Consider the following 27,785-nt stretch of genomic DNA (forward strand, 5'->3'; position numbering starts at 1 on the left):
GAATAACTATAAGTAACCGGTAAAAATACATCTCCATTATTATACTGTTTAATATACAAAACATCTGTCTATCATTGCTATACTATAAAATGTATAAATAACATGTTTAATATTAGGTTTTCCCAAAAGTTTCTCTCCTTTTATATGAAAATAATTGATGCACAACATTTCCTGTTTTATATTATGTTATTGAATTATATATGACGCATTTTGTTCTACTACGTATATTACGTCGCGTGAGATGGTCCGTGCGACGTCCCTCATAGTCTGGCCGGCAAGGCCTACACATCGTTACACTGATCCGCGATAAACCTAAGGAATCACCATAAACCGAATCTTTCCACCTTAATCTTTATTCATATAAGTATTTTCGGTTTATGGATGGTCCTTAAAACAGTCCTTATGTTTATTGCACGCTTTTACAAATTACGGAGAAAGCGGATATTTGTCTAGCGGAATAGCAGGTTTCTCCCATGAACAAGGACACCCATGAGCCATATCTGCAGGAGACTTTCTCCTCGTATTTTTATTTATTAACGTTGGCTATAACCAATGGGCATCGCGGATCGTTACCCTCGCTTTTTTACCGAAAAGTCTGAACAACGAATCCGCGTTCTTAGTTCAAAAAGGCACATCCACACCGAGCTTTCCTCCCTAATAGTACGAGAAGGGTCTACTACTGTTCTTCCAATCTTCGTGCAGTCGAGTCAACGGTCTTATCCTTAGAGCAGTCATCTACTGTTTTTTCCATCTCAGCGCAGTCATCTACTATTGCTACACATTTACATCAGTCGAATCTATCGTTCTTTCAATCTCGACGTAATCATCTACCGTTGCTGCAAACTTAGGCCTCGCTACGGTCTACGCGACATTGACTTAATCTACTTTTTGCTTATACGAAGCAACTAGCAAGTATATCTTCCGACACGACGCAATAATAAGTGTAATAAATTGTTGAAAATATAAATCTTATAAAACTGTTGATTACAGTTTTATTACACAACAAACACCACTATTATCCCACGAGAAATAAGGGGATTGACATGTTCGTGGTGTCGATTGTTATAATCGTAACAGGAATTTACGACTCCCGTTGACGCGCTTCAACGCGATCACGTCTCCCCACGGCTGGACGAAAAAGCAACGTTGTTCTATTTACATTTGACTGATTAGGTTTCATGTTTGTGTAAACATTGCCAGATAAAGCAGCTGCGTACAGATGACGAAAGACGCTTTCGGGACAACCTAATACGTGCATACATAATCACACAATAATCATACTATAGTCTACATCATAGACAATATAAAAGTTTTTATAGACTATGATCTTAAACAGAAAAGTTAGTTTGCCGAATCGTCAAAGAGATTACTGTAATTCACGAGCTTGAAAAATTCGGCAGTCGCTTTTATCGCAACTGCGAACGAAGGACGCGAGAGTTTATGCTCCACTCGAACTTGATATTTTATTATTTTCGTTTTATTCGGAAAGTTACGCGCGAGAAAAATCTGCTGCGCGACGTTGTTCGACGTACGCGCGTCGAACTGTACAATAAAATTTTACGGTGTACCAACCGTGCAATGCGACTGACAGCAGTTACATCTACTATTTGATTTAAGACAGCGAAATAGGTCATCAGAGATCATTCGATTTATTATTTAGTGCGTATAATTCAATGTATACTGTGTTATCTATTATCTATAGTAAATTTATTCATTTATAGTCGTAAAATATACTATCTAGAACTGCTTACTATTAATTTAGTAATAATTTTCATTCATTAGAAGCATTTACAGAAACAGAAATTTCAGTATACACGCTTAAATAAAATATGCAATAAAAGTTTAAGATCACTTTTATATCGATAACTCGACGAGTAACTATAATTTTAGAAGATCTATAATAATTTTCGTAATACTTTTCGCTTATATCTGCGGAGATGAATGTTTTACGATAAGCGCTTCGGAAGTAAAATAATTTTGTAGTATCGGGAATAATAAATAATGATTTATGATTTATTCACGAACGAATGAATTGATACAGATGTTGATTAGATAGGAAACGATGGTTGTTTAACGCGAACTAATCACAATAACGTACTATACTTTAGAGACCTCAATAATTAATTTGCAACTCTCGTCACAACGGGTCCAACGCTCACTCTCTCACGCGGACCATACTCTTTCGACAACACTAGCAGCACTGTCCCGACAACGCTAGCAACACTGTCTCGACAACGCTAGCAACACTGTCTCGACAACGCTAGCAACACTGTCTCGACAACGCAACTCGCATTCTTTGACTTCTCGATTCACACCCTCTGACTTCTCCACTGACACTGACTGTGAATTTGTCTTTCTGCCTTAGCATCCCTTTTGTCCCTTTGTCTTAGTCTCACCACGCACGTGTTACGCAACCGTTCGTGACCAGACTCGCGTAGGCCTTTTTTTCTACGAAACTCGTCGACTGGATGACCGAGGACACATTGATGGGCCTGTCGGCATCTCGGCTCGCGACAATGTTTATGGCTTACCTGATATTTCTTTTACCTTTTGTCCACGATACTACAATTTTCGTATCGATAATTGAATGACTCTGAAGGTTAATTAACACTTGAGAGAATCCAGCGATACTACAACTGCTTTTTGGGTCGCAATATCTATTTAATTCTAGGTACTCTGCGTTTATACGTATGCGTAGTATGTGAAAGACAGTATGTACGCAATTTGGTGTGTGCGCGTGAACGTAACCAAATATATAGAGAGCAAACGTATGCATCTACTTATACTTGCGCGTGCAAACACGCGCAGCAGCTACGATATAGCTGCGAACACTTGGATATGCGTTACCAATATTTGTATGCACAAACAGGCTGGCATTGTTACGGAAGCAATTCTAGCAAATGAAGAATTTTACTTCAAAGAGATTGAAACGATGTACCATGCGAACGAGGAAATCAAATTTTTCTTTCAACTGAAACCTGCTTCCGTTGATGGGAATATGAAAGAAATATAGCTACAAAGGATACGAATAATCTTTCTGTCTCTCGATCTTCCAAATGTATCCGTAGAAGTGAATGAAATTCGTAACGAAAGTTCTGTTCTCAGTTTAGAAACGCCCTGTATACGGATACAGTTCCACACGGATACTAACTACATTTTCATGAACGACATACACATTCGTACGCATAACCGCAGGTGTAATTCATGCATGTGCGCATTCACATGGACGTGTTGTAACCGCATGATTTATCGTCTTACGTGCCCGGACGAACTCTCGGTCCACTTCTATCATCGGTTTCCCCCGATCGTTGCCTCCAACCGTTTTCGTTCTCCTCCCCAGTGGCGTGGCCGGAAAAGATGACTGATTTCCACTACTATCGAAATTCCTCGTGGGGAACAGGTAACACGAAGTATGAGATAAAAAAGCAACGAAAATGATTAACTTGTGGCGATTCTGGAACATGAGCTGATTCGACGATGAATTCAATCGAACTTACAGTATCATTCGAACCTGACCTTTCTCGTTTTTAACGACGTGTATTCCAACTACGAAATAAAGGCAAAACGTACTCGTTTCAGTCGAAGGGAACCGATACGATATCGCGTAACGATATCATATCACCTAATATCAAACAAATACGAAACAAACGAAACACTCGACGATCGATCGTCGATTAATACCTAAACCCAAGGATCCATTCATCTTCGATAGCTATCGTCACGACATCGATCTCAAACGTCCTTATGTATCCATGATACTACTATAATGACCAACCATAACCACCAAGTGACCTTAAGTATCAGAAACGTGCCTTCGATCACCTACGTGATCCGACCGAATGACAAGATGATCATTGTACGGTTCTCGAGCGATCTCGAGTGCGAAGAATACGATTTTCAAGGCCTCAAAGCTTCGATTGCTGGACTTAAAGTACACGATATTTTTTCATTTTTTCGTTATCATATTAAATACCGGTGGCGTCTCATAATATACAACAAGTTTGATTATTCTGTCGAAAATTCAAGAAAGAATTCGAAGACGTTGAACCTTGGGTATCTGAGATAGCTCTCGGCGTCACCAGGCAAACATATTTTTGACAAAGTACCTTGAGTTTTCACCTTCGTTCGGATGAGACGTTATGTAAAAGTGGAAGTTGTTCCGAGCATTCTCGAATATCTTTCCTTTCGCGTAAGCCTTAACGCGGAGGAAGACTCCGTTGAATCTACCGTGAAAGATTCTGGCCACGTTTTACAGCTTCAGTTTTACGCCATTCTTTCCCCCATGCCATTTCTCCCTTTTCCTTTTATTCTCTCCCTCTCTTTCTCTCTATCGTTGCGACCTGAAATTCCGAAGTCCTACTCGAGATGCCTTTTCATTTAGAATTTAATGTTTCAAATGTCCCCCCTTGCCCTGGCCTCGGTTTCAGTCACGGGTTCTACGAACCCTTCGAGAAAACGAGGTCGTGGTATAAAAGATATTGTAGTAGAACAAAGGGGAGAGGGAAAGATGTGAAGTAGAAGGTAGGACTGGAGAGAGTCGTTGAGAAAGTTTTTATCGGGCAAACGAATGGACGTTCTCTTGATCGATTTTCCCGATCGATGAAGTGCCGCCCCTCCTCCTTCGTACTATCCCTGTCACTTCCGTGTCCTTTTAACGGCTGTGGACTTATCTGATATTTTACTTTACTGTTTGAGCGTTCACTGAATTTATATATCCTCTTTCACTTTACTTCTTTTTCTTGTTATTCTTTTCGAAAAATCACGTAACTCCGTAAAAATACCACTGTACAACACTCTAGGATTTGTGAAACAGTTACGACTCTATCGTGTGAGATAACAGATTTCTATCGCGAAACATCGAAATTTATACGGGAAATTTAAAATACTACGAACATGATCTCTAAGTGCGAACTTGTTGATTTCACCATTTCGTAATTGATAAGATGCCAATGAAAAATAATAAATTCTAAATATGCAGTTTGAGACACGAAAATTTACATAAATAATTCAAAATTCCAGGCAACAATATCTCAAACTTCCTGATTTCGTAACTAATTAATCCTCGCCTGTAATATCTAATTCCCATCTCCCCTACTTAGCTAATCGTATAATCTATAACTAATCATAATACTCGAGCGACTCTATAATTTAGTACATACAGTCTCGAAGACAGTCTTGCCTTGAAACTAACATCGGAATGCATATTGGCGATACTTGAGTCGTTAATCAGTTAATCCAGGACGAGGTAGACACGAGAATTGTATAATTATATCGATTACTCGGCGATTATACACGCTGCAAGGAAATAGGCGTTCGAATGTAATCAAATTCGAAATCGATATGATAATTGATTGGCGAACGTGTAATAGAATTGTCAGTGTGTCGCGATGTGCATAGAAATCTAGATTGCCGAGCCATAATAGCTGATACACACTCAAGAAGTATTTTTATATACACTTTTTAGCCACGGTCAACGAATCGCGACAACGACTACTTTCGCGACAAAGATATACCAATAATCGTAGCTTTTATTTAGCCGAAATGGCTCGTCCATGGCGAACACACTGGTCTCATGTTGGAAAATGATTCTCCGATACTGTTACGAGCAGATTTCACACATACACCCTCGCGTTTGTTCTGCCTGATGCGAATTTTAAAATAATACCGCCACCCCGCTTCAAATTCTTGCTAATAAACGAACTGTACTTTGATCATACTCGCTGTGGACTCGCTATATAGGAAATACTTGCACCGAGAAATATACCTGTACCGAATAATATAACAATTTTTGATCAACCATGGATTCTTCGTAAAAGGCGAATGAAATTTCTTTAATTTTTACGTTTAAGAGAGAAGGTGCAATTGCTCCCCAACAGCATATATAACTGTAATTTATTCATATTAGGTTGTCTGGGAAGTTTCTTTCGTTTTGTAGAGAAATAATAGACGCACGATGCTGTTTGTTTTACATTAATTTATTGAATTATGTAGGAACATAATAATAGAGATATAACGAAATGGATCATACCTGATTCAATAAAATGATATAAAACAGAAATTGTTGTTCATCTATTATCACCTTACGAAACGAAAGAAACTTTTTGGACAATCTGATATAAACGGAATCTGAACGCATATATATCTATGTACTTATTATACAATCTCGAGTAGACAAAATTTTTGGAAAGAGGAAATTAGGAGGATAACGTTAAATTTTCTAAATTGTATGAAATTTCTTATAAACGCAGAAGAAATAACGAATTATGGTAATAACGAATATGATTAAAGGAAGACTGAAAAAAAATATTGAAAGTCGAGTAAGAATAATTCTCTGAAATGCTTTCGTCTGGTGATCGAGGAGAGCATCGTTGATCACTGGCTTCGTTTCCCCTTGCGTCGTCAACGTTCCTTCGATGCTTTTATTCGATGTCGTAAAGCAAGCTTAACATGTCACTTGGCCCGATATAGGGCCGGGTAGGAATGCGCCGAATGAATTGTGGCTTGATCCAACATCAATATTGATTAAGTACACAACGAAGGAGAAGTGTAACTTTTCTCTCGAGGCAACACCCTTACGATGCCTGACACATAATACTCGGATTAAATCTGCAGTGTCTTTAGGTGTAACTGATGAGACTGGCTCAAGGAATCGCGCGAAACATTACTTCTCAGACTGAAAGAAGCTCCTAATACTCTTCGATCAAAGTCTAGATTAAAAGAACAAGCTCTACTAGCTACGGAAAATACGAGGGAACAAGGAATATTGACAAGTCGTAGTACTCTCTTATATCTTAAATTCACGTTAAACCGAAATACCACTTATTTCCAAATATTAAACTTTAAAATATGATAACCTTTTTATTAAAATTCACTATAAGACTCGCGAAGTTCCTCGTTCTTTTACAATTGCAAATGAGATTTTTCGTGAGAGAATTTCGTTCACAGAAAGCTTTAAAAGAGATATTTTACGTGTATGTCTAATTTTCATAACGTAAATTCATCCCGTTCATATATGTGTTATATATACATCATGACATACATAAAAACTCATTTCGTGAAATATTTCACGAACTATATTTTCCCTCGAATCTATGAATATATTTGTGTTTTTCAGTATGAATATTCTTTCGTGTAAAAATATTTAAAAAAATGGTGTGTTTCAAGATACAGAATGTCCTCCGTTTAGCGTGCCCGTAGATGACATGTCTCACGAACAGATTTTTATCTGAATTTATGGCCGAGATATCTCGCACCTTAATGAAAAGACACGCGAGATGTCTCGTCCATAACTCCACATGAACAACGCTACGTAGCAAGATATCTCATCCAACACATCGCATGAACGACATTGCGCCACGAAATATCTCCTCCTTAGATGCAAAACAGCTTAATTTATTGCTACGTCATCTCTCCAAAGAAATGCTTGCGAATATAACTTTTAATTAAATAGAGAAATAAAATTTTAGTCTCTAAATTTCTTCGGCATTTCTCTTGATCTTCAAAGCTGTTGTATGTTCAAGTAAGTAAGACGAAACCTAGTCTTACTGTTACCTAAAAATTGGTTTCAGTTTTAAAAGATGTTAGAACGAAAGTCACCCATCAAACATTGAAACTGAAATCTTCGTGTTCGTTCGTTTTGCATATTTTAAATAATATATTCTATACATCTTTTGCAATAGCTTGCAAAAAGTATTTACACGCGACTGTATTTATTATTGAGATATAGATGAATATAGAAGATGATCGAACGCAACATAGATAAACAAAGCTAGAGCAATTCCCTCAGAAATAATTTATGTTTCTAAATATGTTGCTATTGTTTATCCCATTGCTACTACTTATTATAATTTATGTTGCTAAATTCGTAACGATCTCTCTACGATCGAATCGTAGTCGGTCCTCTTTTCCTGAACGCAAATGGTTGCGCAACGATTCGGCCAATCCCCATGCCGGTTTGCCAAGAATAACGGGGCCGTTTCATTTTGTTGCAGCGACGACATGCTTCACGCCGAGAATCGTGTCGAGTAGATAGTGAAAGGACATTTAATTCCACGTCGTGGCACGTAGCAGAGTCGGTGCAGGACACTGTCGGTAGCGAAGGGAAATCCACGGATCTCGTGCCTAGCATGTCTGGGGAATGGACACTTAGAGAGCTTTATGAATCGTGCGCGACGCCGGTAAGTGAAGCGTTTATTTCTGCCTTAATCGCTGCGTTTGTCTCTGGTGATAAACAACCGAAGCCTTGTCTTTTCCCGCAAGCTTACATCGTTCCCAGACAAGTGTCCATTTATTCCGAGAGAGCGAAATGAGTCGAGCAGTAAATTTCTCTCGGTCCCCCTCGTTGCCTCTCAATCTGTCCTGCCTTGCGATTTTACTTGGTTTCGCCGGAGCCTAGCCTTCGACCACCATGGAAAATTGCGTCCCCGATCCTTCAGACACAACTACGATGGATCGTTTCTCAAGCATTCTGTTCACCGTTTAAGAAAGAATCTACGTTGGATTAAAGATTATTCTCTCGTTTTCAAGATGCTTGTTTTATGTGATTAACGATAAAGTGGCTGACTCAAGTGTTTCATCACGTACCGCAGAATAGTGTTAAGCATATTGTAAGATCTTTGCTACAATTAGTTTATTTACAATAAATGGATTAAACGGATGTTGATTAAGCAGGAAACAATGGTTGTTTAACGCGAACTAATCACAATAACGTATTAGAATTAAGACAACTAGATAGTTCATTTGCAACTCTCGTCACCACGGATCCAACGCTCTCTCTTACGCGGACCATACTCTTTCGACAACGCATCAACACTCTCTTGACAACGCAATTCCCACTCTCTGACTTCTCTATTTACACTCTTTGACTTCTCAACTAACACTGACTGTTAATTCGTCCTTTTCCCCTAGCATCGCTTTGTCCTTTGACTTTGTTGAGAATTTCGGATCTTAATAGCCGAAATAATGATATAGGAACACTAAATTTACACTTGGAATTTATATTAGAATAATTATATGTCGGGTTATCGTTAAGACTTGGGTTAGAGGTGTGTAATGAATCTTCACCGGAATTATTCATCGCTTTCACACAATCGAGGTAGCGTTTATTAACACAAGTATGAAGGTTACAAGATTGGCAAGTGGCCGCGGTAATTAGACATTAATGACAATGACCTTAGGTTCGATAACGAATCCGCGGTCAACGGGATAACAGATGTACTTTGCTCCAAAGTCTAGGTCGGACACAACTTACTTCTCGCGATACAAGGATTACTTGACTAACTCTTTTGTTGAGATATGTATAATTTTCTGTGCTGGACTGGGTTAAATGCGTATTAGAGTTACTTGTGTGTGAGTATCAGTGTGTGGATACATGTGTGTAAGCGTCAGAGGGCGTCCAGGCCTTTGATAGGACAAAACACGATTGGCAGTGATATAGAAGCATCTGGAAGAGTCGGTTAGCAGTCGAGTGTAGAGAAAGTGCTGAGACGCATGCAAGTGTGAATCGATGAATATATGAGAAATCGTCCATGAAATAAATACATTATTATTTTAATATTAATCCCCAGTGTATATTCAGTATTCCTATAACATTATTTCGGCACCAAAGATCCACAATTCTCAACATCTTTATTGAAACGTTTATTCACCGATAGTAGATAACTGACACTAGATAACTGACTAACGAGACTGCAAGAAAGGGAATGACTTTACGTCACGATGACGCTACAGAGGAAAACTACGATGGGGTGTGCCTAAGGGCACGAGATCATCGGATTCGTCGAGGAAAGCCTCCGCTCGGAAGGTGAGGGAAATGGACGTTGCTGTTAATTGGTTAATTTCTATGTTGGTGGTTAGAAAAGGATGCTAGCCGCCCTTGAGAGAAAGTTCCTAGGGGGAAGCGTCGTACGTAAGGAAAGCAGATCTCCCGTATCTTCCCGTAATAGGAGACAGATTTACGGGCTGATGGAATAAATTTGAAGGACCTTAGTTAACTAAATCCTAAGATTTGTAGCGGGTTCTCAGGCTAGCTGAACATATACTGCGAATGTGGCGAATCTGGCGATCATCTTGCCCGAAGAATAGGTTCTGTGTGTGACGAGCCACGGGGCCGTTGGAATGTTTACTGTTAAGTGTCGGTACGGCTAATTCATTAAAGGAGAGCTACGCAATTCTATACCTCTGTTAGGTGAAACGTTCTTCCCGTGACCGCGGTTACGTTCGGCGACTAGTTGTCGCCTCGAGCTTAAGCTCATTATCTCAAGACTCGAACAATTGTGTTTGGGTTATTTTGTAAAGGCCACAGTATTGGGGGTTTTCCAAGGAATTCCAAGGGGGGACCCGGTGTTCTTTCATCTCCGACATATATATTTATTTGATAAATGATTTCAAAGATATTCATCGATACATACTTGCACGCGTCTCAGCACTTTCTTCCATATCGGACTGTCAACCGACTGAACAGTTTACATTCGTTTGTTTTCGAGACGCCGCGCACACACATGCTTCTACACACTGATATTCACATACAAGTAATACTACTACGCATCTAACCTAATCTAGCACATAAAATTATACATATCTCGATAGTCTTAGCCCCACCACGCAGGTGTTCCGTAACCGCTTGTCACGTAAAATCACAAGTCACAACTCAGATTATAAAAATATAAGAAGGTTGAGCCGAAACACAACTATCAACTTTCTTTTTATCGCACTTTATTATGCACTTAATAACTGCAGTTTAGTATATACTGAGTTAGCACGTATAAATTACACTAAGGGTAGAAACACGGTAAAAAGATGTTGACTGTTCGAAAGTTAGAGAATCAGTAAAGTTTAGTGACGATGTTGTGGCGGAGGAAAGCTAGCGATGGGTGGGTCTAAGGACACGAAAAGAGCTGATTTGTTAAGGATAAGTTTTCATTAATAGACTTCGCTGTCAATTGGCTGATTTTCTAAGTTGGTGAGTGAGGAAAGATGCTAACCGCCCTTGAGAGAAAGTTGCTAACGGTAGATACCGAACGTGAGAAAAACTGACCTTCCCGTATCTTCTCGTAGTAGGCAAAAATATAAAGAACGCTTGTTTTTGGCCTGAAGGACTTTAACTATGAAAATGGTTTTATGCTGGGTCCTTAAGAATATTGAGAGTACGCGGCAAGGATGTGTAGACATCTGGTTGTCATCTTGCTCTCGGCGTGCGGCCTGGTCCCTGATATGTGCTTGACGTTACACGCTCGTGGCCAGGGTCACGCAGGTCTTTTCCGCGAAACTATTCGATCGAAGGACGATACATCGTTGGGCCTGTCGACACTTTAGTTTTCTCGCGACATTGTTTATAGTTCGCCCGATATCTCTTAGGCTTTTCGTTCACGATACTACAATATATAACGAGAGTTGATGGATCAATCTAAAGATACGACTAAATTATGTCGAACTACGTTCACATAGAATGGAAGAAAAGAAAAATTCGATATTTACTGTTGTCTACAATTACCAAAACAGCATCGTTAAGGATAAAATACAGATATCCGTCACAAGTAGTATAGCTAATGGTTGAAGTAGTTTGTACCGCTTCAAGGCGGCTGCGTGTGTCTGACTTATGCTATACATTTCTACTGTACAGTTATCTATTGTCACCGGCTACGTGGAAACACATTTAGCCCGTTCTCTATTATCTCTGCACAGCACCAAGTTTCCATTATTTATGCGTTTTACTACCAGCAAAGTTTACAGTCGATGCAGTTAACAGTTGTTGTAGTTTGCGCCCGCGGCTGACTTATCCCGTACCATTCTACCGGCGCCTTCTCTGATTATATCTATGATCGCGAAGGCGAAAATGTATCAGAAACTATTTGTTTCGTCCTCGTAGAAATTCTTACGCGAAACAATCTCGATGAGTGCCGATTCATTTAATCACAATAGACGTTTTATCAAAATTCGTATTAAACGAGGTTCGATCGATCGAAGGGAAAGCAAGCTGAAAAGAAATTTTCGTATTATCCGATTTCTAAAGTTTCTACCGTTTTACTGCTCGACGCTTAATAATAAATCGAAGTACTTTATACTTAACGTAAACTGCAACGGCGCAACAGCCGTTTTCATTTCGTTCGAGGCGTGAAACAAAACGCGTATGATCTACGCGAGCAACAGGTTACCATAGAATTTTTCGAGAAAGTCTAAAATTGGAATTTTCTCGCTACAAATCTCTCTACTCCGACAATGTTGATTTCAAGTTTCTCGGCAAATAACAAGGATTTAAAATCCCCGCATCTTTTCATATTGTATTGCGCGTTTCGACTTATCTCGTTTTCCATAACGTCGTCGATAACGATAATCAGAAAGAGAATACGAAAAAACCACGTAACCGGATTACCGATAACGAATACAGGCTTCACAATAAGGATACGATAAGGAAAGTTCCAAAAGAAGGTTTAACGTTACTTCATAAAGCGGTGAGTGTTTCTCCACTATTCAGTTAAAGGCATAAAAGCCAAGAGAAAAGGGGCGTGGCTGAATACCTCCGTAAATGAAGGATTATTCTTCCTGCTTGATAAACCAGCGAGGGCCCCGCAATGAAACTCGGTCGCGTTTATTAAAACAAAGTTAAGTCCCGTAAGCATAGCCCGGCTAAGAGAATCGAAAACAAGCGGACAGTAAATTTGCGTTATCTCCTCATCTCCTTGAAAATCCTCTTTCCCATCCCGGGGACGGATTTCCCGTTAGTTTGCCGAGGAGAACGCGGATAGGAAATTACGTCTGTAATATTACCTGTTACAGACTATTGGCTCTTATTCCGGTCTGAACGATAACTTTGTACGGCCTCAAATGCCATTCGCCGCAAGAAATATGGAAGGTCTTTCGGGAATAAAGCACCTTCAGCATTTTCGGTCTCCACCGATGCAACAGTGGCTCTCAAACTATTCTCAAACTTTCATTTGTAAATATTCCAAGAAATATTGTATAAAAAATATCTCGAGGAGAAAATTGTTTAAAGTGGAATTTTGTTAAGGATAAGATAGTATTTTTTATCTTTTCTTAATTCGTGGCTTGTTAACCCCTTCTTTGACAAATTCAAATTGTTAACGAATTTTTTTAAAAAGAATTTCACGCTATCGACTCAATGAAGAATCGTATAACATGGTAAAAGCTTTGGAAAGTATTTAAGAATTTTGTCAAACTTTTTTAAAGTCTAAGACAATTGAATACTCAAGCTTGGGTCGTAAACGAATCAGTTCATCTACGGATTATGTAAATTTATATCTATTTGCCTACGAAGTTAATGGAGAATATCGTAACAGAATTCCTTAAATCTTTTTATACCGATACATTTTCAATTTAAAGATATAAGATACTTGTATTTATATAATTTTTAAGATACTCGAATACGATTTACGCTCTTCCAATTTGGATGATAATCGATAAAAAGATTCGTACGTAAGAGATGTACTAACAAATACATTTTAGCAAAATTCTTGCTATAATTCTTTATTGCTTTTTTCCTCCTCGAAATTGTCGTTCAAGAAAAAATTACAAGCACGTTGAATTACTTGTTACAGCAGCTTTATTAGTTATCGAAGCTCGAAGTAAATGAAGTAAACCGAGGGAAAAAAGAAAACGGAAAGAGCCGTTGGTGTAATCTAATTTGCTGATGCGACAAGAAGAAGAGTCTAAATTGGTGGGAATGGGGTAAAAAGCGGCATCGATCGATTCACGCGGGAAAATTGGAAATACCTTGGTCCAATCTCGAATCAAACTGTTCTGCGGTGAATCAAGATAAGGAGGATCTCTCCTTACTCCACTCGGAAATGTCGACGTTTAAGATCGTTCGGAAGGATCTCTTAAAATTTCTCAGAGTGTCACCGTAAATTCATCGATTGTACTGCACAGTGAAGACACGAATCATCCGCATTCCCTTTTTCAATCGGCTGCATTTTTACGAGCTCTTTTACGGATAAATAAGCTTTCGGAGATATTCGATAGAAAGTCTTAGATTAATTTAGCAAACTTACGAATACTTGTGAGATAAGAGAAAGAAGATTTGGAGTTTTGCACTTCTTAATTCGACCATTACGAAATGGATAAAATTCCACAGTTCTTTCTTTTTTCTTTTTCTACGCCTCCAAAGCAAACCTTCTTTTGACGAGGAGAAAAAAAAACGGATTCCAACCAAGGATTCGTATTTCAGTATTTCACAATGGCAAGGAAAAAACCGAGACGAAAGTACTGAGGGAAAATACGAGGATATGTTAGAGGATTTTCTTTATGCTTGTACGTCTGATAGAAGGATACAAGACAGCGTGTGGATCGAAAAGATCCAAGATATATATAACGTATGGTATATTAATATTTAATAATCGGAAAGGAGAAAAGCTCAGCGGGATACATATCGCACCGCATGCATATTGAACATATAGAGACGCGAACTATAGAAGAGGAGAAGAGATGTACAAATGGCAGAAATGTGATAGCAAAGTTGAAAATATGAACCTTTTACTTTCGTGGCATAGCTAGATCGAAATATACGTGCTTGAATAACTCACACGTTCTGTCTCCGAGAAGAATACAATTTTGTACTTGTACACATACCACAATGAAAAATCTTGCTTGTTAAATAAAAATGGTAACGAAAAGAATATTTGCATATATAGTACCTCGGAAAAATTAGATAAAGAAAAACTTAAAGAAAAAAGCACAGATAATTATTAATAGAAATTGGTATACAACATAAACGTATAATTAGTACTCACCCTACAATACATATTCGTATCGTGGTTTTCTAATATAACGAATAATTAATTGTGAATAATTGACAAAATACTTTGACGATATTTACCAAGTTTATGTTTGCAACAAATATCTCGCAACTTCTCTATGCATTTTCAGACTCATTTCAAATTTTATCGATACAATCATGATATCGTACAAAATGCTAATGAAATTTCAAAAGGTTTTATACAACGCATAATGATATATTCGTCACAAGCTTCTACAAGTTTTAAATAGTTTCGCGAACAAATGCACCGTATACATTATAAAACGATGCAGGTCATAATATTTTTCTCGACTTTATCGTAATCGCTAATTGATTCATTGAAAACATAATTATTTAAACCAATGGGATTGAAACGGTTCAGAATTCAAAATTATCTTTCCATTAACATTTTTCACCCTTTTCCTTCTGTCGATGCAATTAATTACTACATTTTATATTTATGAAATTATCAACGATATCCATTGCTCGTCGATTGTCAAGTTGTCATTGAGTACGATAACAATTAAGATAATTAATTGCCGTTCCGTTATTCATGCAATTTTCCAGTTCCTTCCCTCCTCTGTTTCCACTTTGTTCGATCAATGTGCGAGAACTCTCAGAGAGAATCGATATATTCATCCTGTTTCAGTTCTTCAATGCGAAAAATGAATTAACTCGTTATTCGAATCTCGTCGATTCGTATCGACATAATAAATAAAATCGTGCTTTATTTTCTTTTTAACTAATACCCGGACACTTGTTTATTTTCGACAAGATTTATTTTAACAAATCAGAATGCAATGATTTTACTCTTCAAAATCGTTACTATTATGCATAATAGCATACTAATAGCTATATACAGATAAAAGAAAATTTTCACAATTCCTATGAAGACACATCGTTCCAGTTCTTACCTCGCAACACTCACATTTTCTGTCGGATCATTGGATTTTCATTAAAATCCAACTCGAATCATAGCTATGCATTACGACGCACGAGACGACTACAATCATCCTGATTCATTTCTAAGATTCATTTCCCAAGAAATTCCTTAAGTTACACGTTACAATCCGGCTCGAAAGTGGCACTGTAAAATGGTAAACATCCTGAACAATTCACCAGGCGTTGTTCCAGAATTGGAAACCAGAAATCCTCTGTTTACGCTCCGAGATTCTCGGGTCTGTGAATTTCCCGCCGTATAGCCCCACCCCGATCGCCCTACTATCGTCCCTTTCGGATAAGAATTCTAATATCGCGCCGCCCACCCGGGACTTTTAGCTCAGTCTTGTTTTTGCGTTCGACTTTGGTGCCTCGTAGTATAATTCTTCCATGTCTTTTTTTTTAATATTTCATTCAGTGGATTTATTTAGTGGTATAATTAGTGTATCATTAATATATTAGTGTACCGGTGTACATGTTACGTCTTCGTACAATCAACGACATGGTGAGTTTTACTTTATATTGTTTGTAACTATCTCTTTCATGAGAAAATACTGTCTTGTATATTAAACGAATTTCAAATTTAAGGAGACATTCGTTTAAATAAATTAAAAAATATTTCTCTATTGATTAATATATAAAAGTAATATTGAACATTGTGATTGATCAGGTATATTTCTTATACAGAATTATTAATATACTTAATATATATTAGTGTGACGTTTAAAATTACGTAATTTTCATAAGCAGAATAAGTAATTTAATAAGGCGGCATGTGAAAATTTTGCAATTGGAAATACGCAGAAAATCGTAAGACCTCTTGCAATGCCGGCAGCTAATAAAATATACTACTACTATTAGTATTCTTAGTAAAATTATTAATAGCATGAATATTGTTTTGTATCATAAATAAGTTTCAAATATCACAGGAAATTTATTCAAGTGATCAATGATTAATACACATGTACGTAAAATAAAAATGAAACATTTCTTCATATTCCAAATTGATCGTATCTTATGCTAATATTAAATTATTAACATTTTTTACAATTATTGACAGTTTAACGTAATAACGGAATTCTTGATATGGAAATGTACAATGTCAAATATCGCTATACAAATTTATGACATCGGATATTACTTGTTGCGTTCGAACGTTACACACGCGACCTAAACACGTTCTCGCGTGATTCCCTCATAACCGAATCTCTGTTTATCTATCGATCGAGAGCCCAACGACATTGCACGCGCGCGAACAATACAAAACACAAAACAAATTCAATCAGTAGATGACATAAGGAAAGCGAACAGGCTGGACATAAACGTTATCGTAAATTCATCAAACCTCGAACAGCAACGAGAAGAAAAGCCGGAGAAAGCGAGGCTAGTCTGCGTCTGGCAGTCTCACAATCAATCTCCAACCCCTGTCTCACCCTCTGCAATCCTTTTTCCTGATCCCAAAAGCTCGAGGAGTTCGCGAGTGGACAATGAATACACTCCTTTCGTGCAGAACACGAGTGGGTTTGAAAAAAAAAATAGAGAAAAGGAGTGTATAAAAAGGGAAGAGGGATTGGTTGAAAATAAAAAGAAAATCGAAGTGGCCGGATTTCGTGTTGCCATTCTTTGACACGAAATCATTGACAGGTCTCGCGCCGAATCGACACAACTTTTCCTTCGGTCAAACAAGTCAATGTTTACAGGGAACAACAAAGGGAAGGCCGATATACGGAGGGATGTATGTAAGTAGTTTTGAGACGTCTAGCTACATTTACACTGGGAACACGGTGTCTCTTTAACTACCATCGCCTCGTATAATCGACGTTCAACCCCTCTTCCTTCATCTTGTTCAACCTGCTCTCGTAGAAAGCTTGGCAACCTAAATGAGATGCCGCCCGATCCCGGTTTCACTCGGAGCACTTTCACCATCCTCCTGGCTTGTGCCAACGAATATATTCTCGTATGCATTCTCAGAAGGATACATCGAGGGATTGGAACGAGAGGCAGGCGGAGATAATGAGTACAGGGTAATTTATATGAGCATTGATTTTGAATGGAGCGTGTGGAGAGAACTGAACAGTATTATGTAAGACAGTGATATTTAGGCTACTGAATTGGGTGAAAGTTGTTTCTGAAATCGAATGAATTCGATTTTTTAATGCTATGCTGCTAATACTGATCTGATTTCGACTAGGACCAAAGATGAAACGTAAAAAATTATTTGTTTTCGTCATTCTCTATTTTCGTTGATCGTAAAGTAACGAAATTTGTTTCCTATGAAAGAAAACTTGTAGAATTGATATTTGTGTGAAGTATTACATTTCGTGCAATTTTTTCTAGAATATTTTATGATAATTAAATCTTTGAAAGATACATAGAAATATAATAATTATAATAGTAGCTAGTTATTAGATCTTATCCTGTGGATATTCCGTATCTTTAAAACATATTTTGCGCAGTGAATAAAACATCAGAAAACTATCCGATTAAAATTCGAATTCCAGTTGGAGAATGAAACTGCGATAAAACATACGAATTATTCTTCCCAACTTCCATTTGTCAAGTCTTGGACGAAATATTGTAAACATGCTCTTATAACTGTATCAGAGATGGATGGAGTATATGAAGCTTTTCTCTTACGGACGAAGTTCATTAACGATACCTTCGAGTTGCCAGTCTTTTCTTCTTGTTCCGAGTTAAAGGAGTGAAACTCGTACTGCGATTTTAATGAGATTTACCCCATCTTACCAGCGTCGAGACTAAAATCTTTAACCTTCTACATCTTTCCTTCTCCGTTAGTCAAGAAAAAGCAAAAAAGGACTGCCAGCTAATTCGTTTAACACAGAAATTTTTGTACTTTTAATTTGCATGAAACTTATCCAATCTGACGTATAAAAAGACTACGATATCCTCGACTTACAAAAACAGAAGTAATTTTACAGTCGTTTCAAAGTCTTGGAAACTACTGACACAAACCGTAGATTTTTCATAAAATTTTCATAACTTCATTGTCAAATGTGATACTATAGCTACAGTAGCGGACAAAAGTTTAAGACGATGATTTGTAAACCGGATTACAAACATCTTATACGCATATTGTTCTTCTATTCGGTTTGTCTCTTTGGAATAACGTAGCTGTATGTTTGACCTTCGTAACCTCAGACAGTCAGTTGTTAAATACAAACAATGTAGGAGTTACAACAGTTAGTTACCGCCTAGCACTTGGAAACAGTGGACATTAGTTTAAGACGATCTGTGTAAAACGTGAGTACGAGTACAGTTTTTGAACATTTTGATTCTGGAATGTCAAAATCATTGTTTAGTGTACCTTTTATTGCTTAAAATTCATTTAGGTAGGAACAGACTATGGGTAAATCAAAGAATTTACTTGAAAACGAAAGGGAACAAATCGTAAGGCTGCGAAAGCAAAGTAAAACCTTCACCGAAATAGCAAATATAGTGAACAGGTCAGAAACAGCTTGTAAACAAGCTTGGTATAAATGTTTAAAGACAGGCATGTATTGCGATCAACCGAAAAACGGAAGACCACGGAAAACAACACCGAAAATGGATCGCCGGATTCATCGATTGAGCGAAAAGGATCGTTTTCGTAGTGCAAATAATATTGCTGCGGAGATAAACTATGAAAACGATACACAAATTAGTGCTAGAACTGTTAGGAGAAGATTAGAAGACTTTAACTTAAGAGGACGAAAACCCCAAAAGAAACCACTGCTGAGTTCTAGGAATCGAAAAAGACGACTTGCATTTGCTAAAGCTCATAAGCATTGGACAAGTGAAGATTGGCAAAAGGTATTGTTTTCTGACGAATCGAAATTCAATCGCGTCTGTTCTGACGGGATACGGTACGTTAGACGTCGAATTGGCGAAAGTTTGAAAACACAGTGCGTTTTAAAAACTCTTAAACATGGTGGTGGCAACGTTATGGTGTGGGCGTGTTTTTCTCGAAGCGGCCCTGGTCCGATATGTCGTATCAATGGAATTATGGACCGTTTTCAATACAAGGACATACTCAAGAACACAATGTTACCTTTTGCACGCAACAATATGAGTGATGATTTTATTTTTCAAAATGATAATGATCCGAAGCACACGGCTCGGGTTGTGAAACAGTTTTTTCAAGAAGAAAATATCACCGTGCTGCCGTGGCCGTCGCAATCACCAGACATTAACCCAATCGAGAATTTGTGAAGCATCATAAAAAAGACAGTACAAGGTTATAAACCGAAAAATTTAAATGAACTTTACTCTACGATTGAAACAGCCTGGAATAATATTACGGTAGATTAATATAAAAAATTAATAGATTCTATGCCAAGAAGATGTACCGAAGGGATAAGAAATAACGGATATTGAACAAAATATTGAATTTAAACAAAAATTGTGTATATTTTTTAACCAAAAATTAATATTTTTTGTATAGTCTTAAACTTTTGACCGACGAAATATTATACAGATTTCGTTCCTTTTTTATAACTTAGCTATTGAGCAAAATATCAAAATGAAATTTTTTTTCTAAGTGTACAAACAAATGTACAATTAGTTAATACCAAAAGTAGAACACCGTATTTATATTTTTTATGGAAAGTAAATCAATTATTTATTTCTTCCATTTCGTCTTAAACTTTTGTCCGCTACTGTACATAGGTACTTACAAAGATATACATGTACATGTATAGGTAACCACGTAATCCAAAGAGAAACTAGAATCGAGATAATAAAAATCTCCAATCATCGAAAGAAACGCTTCTTACTAATGACTTGAAAAGATATGAAAATTTCAGATTAGAAACAAGCATACAGATAAAACAGACTATAGTTATTACTGTGAAGATAAAAGCAACGAATACGCCTTCGTTATCACGAATCTTCTGTGGCATTAAAACGGATTAGCGTCGAAGTATGCAAAGCTGAATCTGTCTTTTACGTCAAAGGGCATCGTTTTTCCAGACGGAAAATTCTGTTCATTTACCATGGACAAGAAAAGAAAGTTACTACTCGTATAGTCGTCTTAATATAATTTAAACCTTAAAGGATTATGAAAATATTTAATATCATGAGGATTTAAATGGTATTGCGTAAAAATTATTTTCAAACGAATTATAACAGCTTGTATCACGCTTAATGATTTTGATGAGTAAAAGAAACATAAATCCTTGGGGAATTACTAAGACAAAATCTCTTTGAAAATATTCAAAGAAGTAAAACGATCATCTTTTGCAATATTTTGCAACGTCTTTCTGTTGAAGAATTCATTTTTCCTACAAAGTTTTTTCTATTTAACTCTCTCGATTAACTTTTTCCCTCGTTATTAGTGGCTTGTTCCAGATAGACCAGAGACGTTTATCGTAAAATGTATAATTCCAAGAAACCAATATTCTGTATTAATTTCTAGCAATATCCCATGAAAATCAGTGATTTAACTAAAAGCCTTGCTGCGATAATGAAGCCTTTCGTAATATTAAAAATTTCCATGTGTTTTCCTCTTATACATAGATACGCGGTATTAAAAATTGTTCAAAGCGAAAATCATTGAATACAGTGAACGGTAGATCTCGATTCTTCCCGATTTCCATTCTCGGAAACTGGTTATTTAAAAAATCGAACGACAGATATTGGCGACGTGACATCTCGGATCCTTTTCTTTGAACGAAGTGAAACGTTATTAATGTCGTACTGAATTCGAGGCCACCTCGAAAGCATTTGCATGAACTGGAAATGGGGAACTCTCGTTTACGAGTACGATCGCATCATACGCCGATATTAAAAAGTACCATCTCTTCAAAATTATTTCTAAATTATTAAAAATAACCAAGATACGAGCATATACGACGACTCACGAAAGTTACTTGAACATTTATTATTGACAATTTTTATAAATTTATTATCATACAAAACTTTTTGAAATTTACTTAGCGATACAGTGTAATGGTAGAGTAATTAACTATTTAATAATTTTGTGACTTTTTTTAAATGTACCTTTACAATAAATATCTTTAACTTTTATGTATATTTTCGAATTTGTTTCAAACTCTCTCAATGTGAGTGACCATGATGGTTATATCATGTCGCAACTCGTGCAAAATATTTTATATAATATACATACTCACAAAAAGTTTCTACAAGTGTTGAAATATTTTTGTGGGTCGCCGTATATGTATAATCCTGATCAAATATATGAAATTACGAGTTCTAGATTAAAAATAAATTTTATTCTGTATCTAGAAATAGGGAGAATCGAACGACCGAACTCGCGGAGCGTATTTAATATTTGAGTTATTGAAATTACACGGAATAGAGATCGCTTTGGGCTCGTTCTCTCGTATCTATTTCGCTGCAAAAGCAGGATTACGAGCGATGGGGAATATTATTTTCTCTATAATAATCATCAATCTATTCTGGCGCACTTTGTCGAGTCTATTAAAAGATATACAGGGTGCTTGTCGCATTGTTATCCAATATTCTTTAACGCAAATGTCATGACCAATAAAAAAATCTTTAAATGTAATCGAATATTCAAAATTTCCAGACTTTCCATATTTTCAATTCTCGGTTTATTAAAAATTCCCAAATTTCTAAATATTCATATTAAATTTTAAATATTATGCTATTTCTTAAAAATTGAAATCTAGAATCATACATTATTTTTCTAAGAACTGTATTTCTTTATTCTTATAACTTCCAACTGTGGTAAATTTAAAAATGAGGTACTTATATATTCCATTTTTTACAAATCACCCTGTATATATAGTTTACAGCATCGAGTTCCGATAAAAACTCGAGAATTAAAGCCACGCGTTTTTCCTCGTTTGCTTGTAATGAAGAACGGTGATATTTTTCTTGTTCCCATTTTTTTCCCTTCTCTTCTGTTTGTTCGTTTTCTTTATCGTTCGCGTTTAATTAGAATCAACGATCGAAAAAAATGCAGAGAATGTGAATTCTTACCGTGAAATATATATCGCCTGATATTTTAAACCCCGTTGCTCCCTCGAATGTCTCGAAATTGCAGCGAAGATGGTGATTCAAGTTGACGTCTTAATAACACAATTTTCCCCTCGCTTGAAAATAAGCGGCGTAAAATCGTTCTCCGTCAACACGAGTGGCAGCCATTAAAATGTTTCTGCTGAAAGGATAGCGAATTAATAAAAGCAAAACATCGACAGTAAAATATAAAAACTGTCCTTCTTCTTCCCTACTCTTTTTCAAAGGGGGAAGTGTAAGCCAATTTACTCTAAAAAGTAACCTCTATTATGTTTGCGAAATAAACAAAGTTAAGTTGTAAGATTAGATTGTGACAAAAGTTAACCTCTTACAGTTTTATTTTTTAAAAACACTTTTATATTATTTCTATGGATTCTGTAAAACGTCAAGTAACGTTAATTAATTAATTAATCATTAGTAGAATTAATTAATAGAATTAATTATTAGAATTAATTAATAATACTTGTCAGAAATGAAACAGAAATCTCTGATAAACGGAAGAAAAACGGTATATTTGTAACAAATTGGGATAACCTTAGTTTTATATTTAAGAATCTATCTTCAAACTATTCTTAACACGTCAGTATATCGATACTGATATGCATAATTTATCAACTTTGATTAAAGCAAATCTTTGATATACATACCTAACCGTATACGTTTTTGATGACAGTTTCTCGAACGAAAAACTATGGTCATCACATATATGCTTCATACTTGCATTTACACTGTATTTACACGTACCACACTATATCCTACCTATCACATTTCAATTAAATTATTACTTTCTCGCGAATTTTTATGAAAAATAACATTTAGTCTAAGGAAAATTTGATCAAATTATGGAAAGCAAACCGTGCTTGCCTTGCAATCCGACGTAACTTTCCCGCGCTTTTAGCGTCACTTTAGCAAATTTGAGTCGGCTTTGCTCCTTTCGGGTATCTTCGGAAACTTTCGATTTCCGTAGGACGCTGCAGTAGCCATGTAATATCCAATTCGCGTAGTTTGTTCTGTCGGTTGCAATACTTGTGATGTTTTTTTGGAAAATCACGCATTAATTATGATTGAATTCTCGTAATTCATAAAGCATCAGTGTTTTTCTGTATGTACTAACTCATTTTACCGTGTTTAAACGCGTATAAACCGTGGTTTAATACATAAAATAATATGTAGTAACAAAAGTTGTGTTTTGTATGACATTACAAGAAGCATCTCTCGTTCCACAATATTTCAACAAAATGACGATAACATAGCCAGTGAATCTTCACAATCTTCAGCTCCTAGTTTATTCCAGGTACATACATTCATTTTCCTCGCTTAATCAGTTCCACTATATATACGTATATATGTGCGTGTGCTATCCGAAAGAGGTTAGTTTGATAAGCAAATTTTAAAAGATATTTTTGTGACATTTCATTGACATTATTTTGTCTCAAATTTATAAAGATCAGTTTGAAAAATTCTAACTACCAATACTTAACGACTGCGACATTATTTCAACACTCAGCTTTTAGCTGATTTAGGATATATTAATTTTTTTCGCTTCATCATTTCGATTAAACATACGTACTGCACATATATATAATTATCATATAGAAGAGGTTAGTTTGATGATTCAACTTTAGAAAGTAAGTATCTTTAATAAACAAAAGCATAAACAAAACAGATATTTCTATTACGTATTGTATCATTCACATTATTTTCTTTCAAAATTATAGAGCCATACTCAGAAATACAAACAAACATTCATTAAAAAGTTCTTTTATACAAACATTCGCGTTCGTTCATATTATCTAAAAAAAAACTAACTCCTTTCTAACTTTCCCAACCACCCAAGAGCAAGAAAGGATAATCCCAACGCTCTTTACTATGCATTACATTTAGTCTTCCACGCAAGTTTCATAATCCCTTGGTTTTTCCGTGGCGAATCAGAGGTCCGTAAATCAAAATTTTACGGGTGCGAGAATAAAGTGGTTGACTTTAAAAGGGAGGCCAGACTTTGTTGAACGTGACAGTATATACGTGTTCGCAAGTTTTGTCGAAAGCGACAAAGATCTCTGGAAGAGGGTGGTCTAGGACATGCGCGTGCTCGCGCCCTCGCGCCCCCGCAATGATTCGTAACTAAATGCAAATGCGTGTGGGCACTGCAGTAAATGCAAATGCAATGAGACGTAGTCGTCGCCATCTCGACTTTAAGCTGAGCTAATGCATTCAAGTGCAACGAAAGCAACGCGGTTCGTCGACCCTCCGGTCTTGGTAAGCTGCAACCTTCGTGCAAAGTCCCAACTACGTCACTCTATTTAATTACCACTGCTTCCGAGTGCCTCTGATAACGCGTTTAAGGGGCGTATTTTCTCTCGTGAAACTTTAGCAGAGATCACGGATACCTGTTACGATACGTCGATCGAAGGAGGATCTCCTTTTTTCTTCTTACTTCGAGCGAAAGAACTTTTACACGTGACCCATCGTCCCAGAAATTTCCAAGAGAAAACACGGCAACGTGATTACTCCTTGATAAATGAGATTAAGGAAGCGAAGGATTATTTAGTATGTTATTTTGACAAATTTTTTATGTAATATTTTTCAACATCGTGTTGAATTTCGTTACTCGTACGAATCCATTAATCGTAGAAAACTTCGTGTGGCAAAGAAAATATACGTTTATTTATGAAAGTTCGAAAGTATAATCATGTTTTTGATAAATAAGGTCGAAAAAGGAAGGTATTGCGCAAGATTTTAAGTAAAGTGAATCACAACTTTTTGTATTCTTCAATAGCCACGCTGTTAAGTTCTGGAAAAATTTCAGAAATTTTGATGGCAGGATTTCATTAATAGATTTCATCGATCAGAAAAAACTTAATTTAGATCATGAAAACTTTTGCCTGTTAATAAGTTAATTAAATTCCTGAATACATGACTAACCAGAACGAGTTAGAGATATCAATCATTTGGGATAGAAATATGGTCATAACTTAGTGTTTCAATCTACATCGACCTAAACCACTTCAACTTATTCCATCTCTAATAATCTCCACTTTAAGTTTGTAACTTTATAATCTACCTGCCTAAAATGATTATTGTAACTCATCAATAAATTCCTCTTTAAAACAACATATTATATTATGCTTTATTTAGAATTTTATATATTTCGTTTATATCGAAGAAATAAAAATTCCATAAGAAAGGATTCCATAGGAAAAATCAAAATCTCTCGCTTTTTGATTGGTTTACTTTAAATTCTCTCGGTTAATCGCTCGTCGGACGAATCAGTTCGAAAACTAACAGTCAACAATTTTCGACGTTGGTCAGAGGCGTATTATTTTGTACCTCTTTTTTCACCATTCTCTGCCATCCTATCGACGAGAGAGAAAAAAACCAAAGCGTGAACCAATAAATCGAAGTGTCCATAGAATACTGATGGTTATTAGCAAATTTAGTGCAAGCTAGATCCCGCCGCAATTCCCATGTTTAACGTGGACCGACACATTATTCGAGCGTAGGTAATTTGTCGACGTTTACACGCATGCAAATATACGTGGTACGTCCGTACGTACATAGCAGGCCGCCGCAGCATTTATCTGAAGTTCGATTATCTGACAGCGTTCCTGTAATAACTAACCTGGCCTGGATGGAATTTCCACTAATCGACCGTGACGGTAATGGAAATAAATGAATCCCTCCAACATTGCAACCTTTATTAGATTCGGGACGCGAGACTTTGCAACATGAACAGGATCCACAGTTTACATATTTTTCTTTTATAATATCATCCAGTCTGGTAGCTCGAACAACCTATTTTTAACTTTTCGTCGCAATATTGATTTTTATCAACCACTTAATGATATATACAGACATGAATTGTTCTTAGTTTAGCCGATTATTTTAGTCCTTGACTTGTATGAGTATGATAGCTACGATATCTTATGTACATATTAAAATATCTAAATATTTTATACAAAATATATGTACATACATTTGCATTATAAAATTTTTTATTATAAAATATCGATCATTTTCGATTTCGACCTTAATTACGAGGTTGGGCCGAATCGATGAATATATAATTACACTTCTTAAACTCTTATACATATTAAAAATTTGAGATTTTGCAGTTGAACGTCTATACCGAATCTCTTGCTATTTTTGTTAGTAATCTTCTTTACTTGCGCAGACTCGTGAAAGAGTTTTAAAATTCATAGAGTATTCTTGGAAAATATTCAAAATTCCGATAAACTTGGTAAGGAAACAGGTTTATGTTTCTTCGGCACTTTAATTATACCCGAAAGCATCGTCGATTCATCGTCGCGCAGCCGGAAATTATTATCGGCCCATCTAATTCGTAATATCATCGTATCCGGCTGGCGTCGCGTTTATTTCCATAACGCGCGTCGCGACGTCGACAATCGACGCCGCGCCGCTACGTTGCCCGTGTGCTGTGCTGCTGCGGCCTCTTTGCCGCGTATTTGCATACGCCGCGATACTCGAATGCATTAACTCTCGAGTTTAACGTCGAAGAGCCTCCGACGTCTCCAAACTGCTCTCTATTTGCATTTCCCAATGTCCGTGGTCGCGTTGCAACGACAAAACGAGCTGACGTAATGAGCATCCCTTCTTTCCTTCATGGTTACCACGAACGAACAAAATCGTCTCCCTTTCTTGGAAATTTTAACATTTTTCTTTTCTTTTTTTTTTTCTTGCAAATTAATGAGAATTTTCGTATGTATTTAATTTCTCACTTCTCTTAAATTATATATATCAACGCGTACTTTAATTTGGAAATATTCGTTGAAATTCTACTGTTCTGCTGATTTTCCTTTAATGTCGTCGAGATTTAAAGATCGCCCGATGTAAACTTCTTATCCATTAGTGGTTTAAAAGTTGGAGGATAACGAAAGAATAAAGGCTAAGGTAGATTAATAAAGGAAATAAATAGATCGATGCTTTTACGTTAAAGGAACTGCAAGATTTTATGAATGTTTCAATGTGGTTTGGTTGGTGGCAAATTGAGTCTGGCTCGCAGACACTTGATATTTTGTGAAAGTTAGGATAAGTTCGTTAAGTTGGAGAGTTGATCTAGTTGAAGCTCAGGTGCTTGAAA

The 27,785-nt window shown here is 36.6% G+C and overlaps 1 protein-coding gene across 8 annotated transcripts in view; it reads left to right on the plus strand.

Annotated features, from left to right (window-relative positions):
* LOC132906223 (neuroligin-4, Y-linked-like) overlaps positions 1–27,785 on the plus strand; it is a 374,014-nt gene that overhangs the window by 280,502 nt on the left and 65,727 nt on the right. For 5 of the 8 annotated variants that reach the window (XM_060958211.1, XM_060958209.1, XM_060958210.1 and 2 more), the window contains one exon: positions 7,992–8,177. The exons of 1 other annotated variant lie outside the window; for it this stretch is intronic. The gene's annotated coding sequence lies outside the window, so the exon portion shown is untranslated. Of the gene's footprint in view, positions 1–7,991; positions 8,178–12,321; positions 12,450–16,170; positions 16,194–27,785 lie in introns of those variants that run through there. 2 more of the 8 variants (XM_060958215.1, XM_060958216.1) reach the window with 2 other exon arrangements.

The sequence above is a fragment of the Bombus pascuorum genome, chromosome 4 (genome assembly GCF_905332965.1).
Source record: "Bombus pascuorum chromosome 4, iyBomPasc1.1, whole genome shotgun sequence".
Taxonomy (NCBI): Eukaryota; Metazoa; Arthropoda; class Insecta; order Hymenoptera; family Apidae; genus Bombus; species Bombus pascuorum.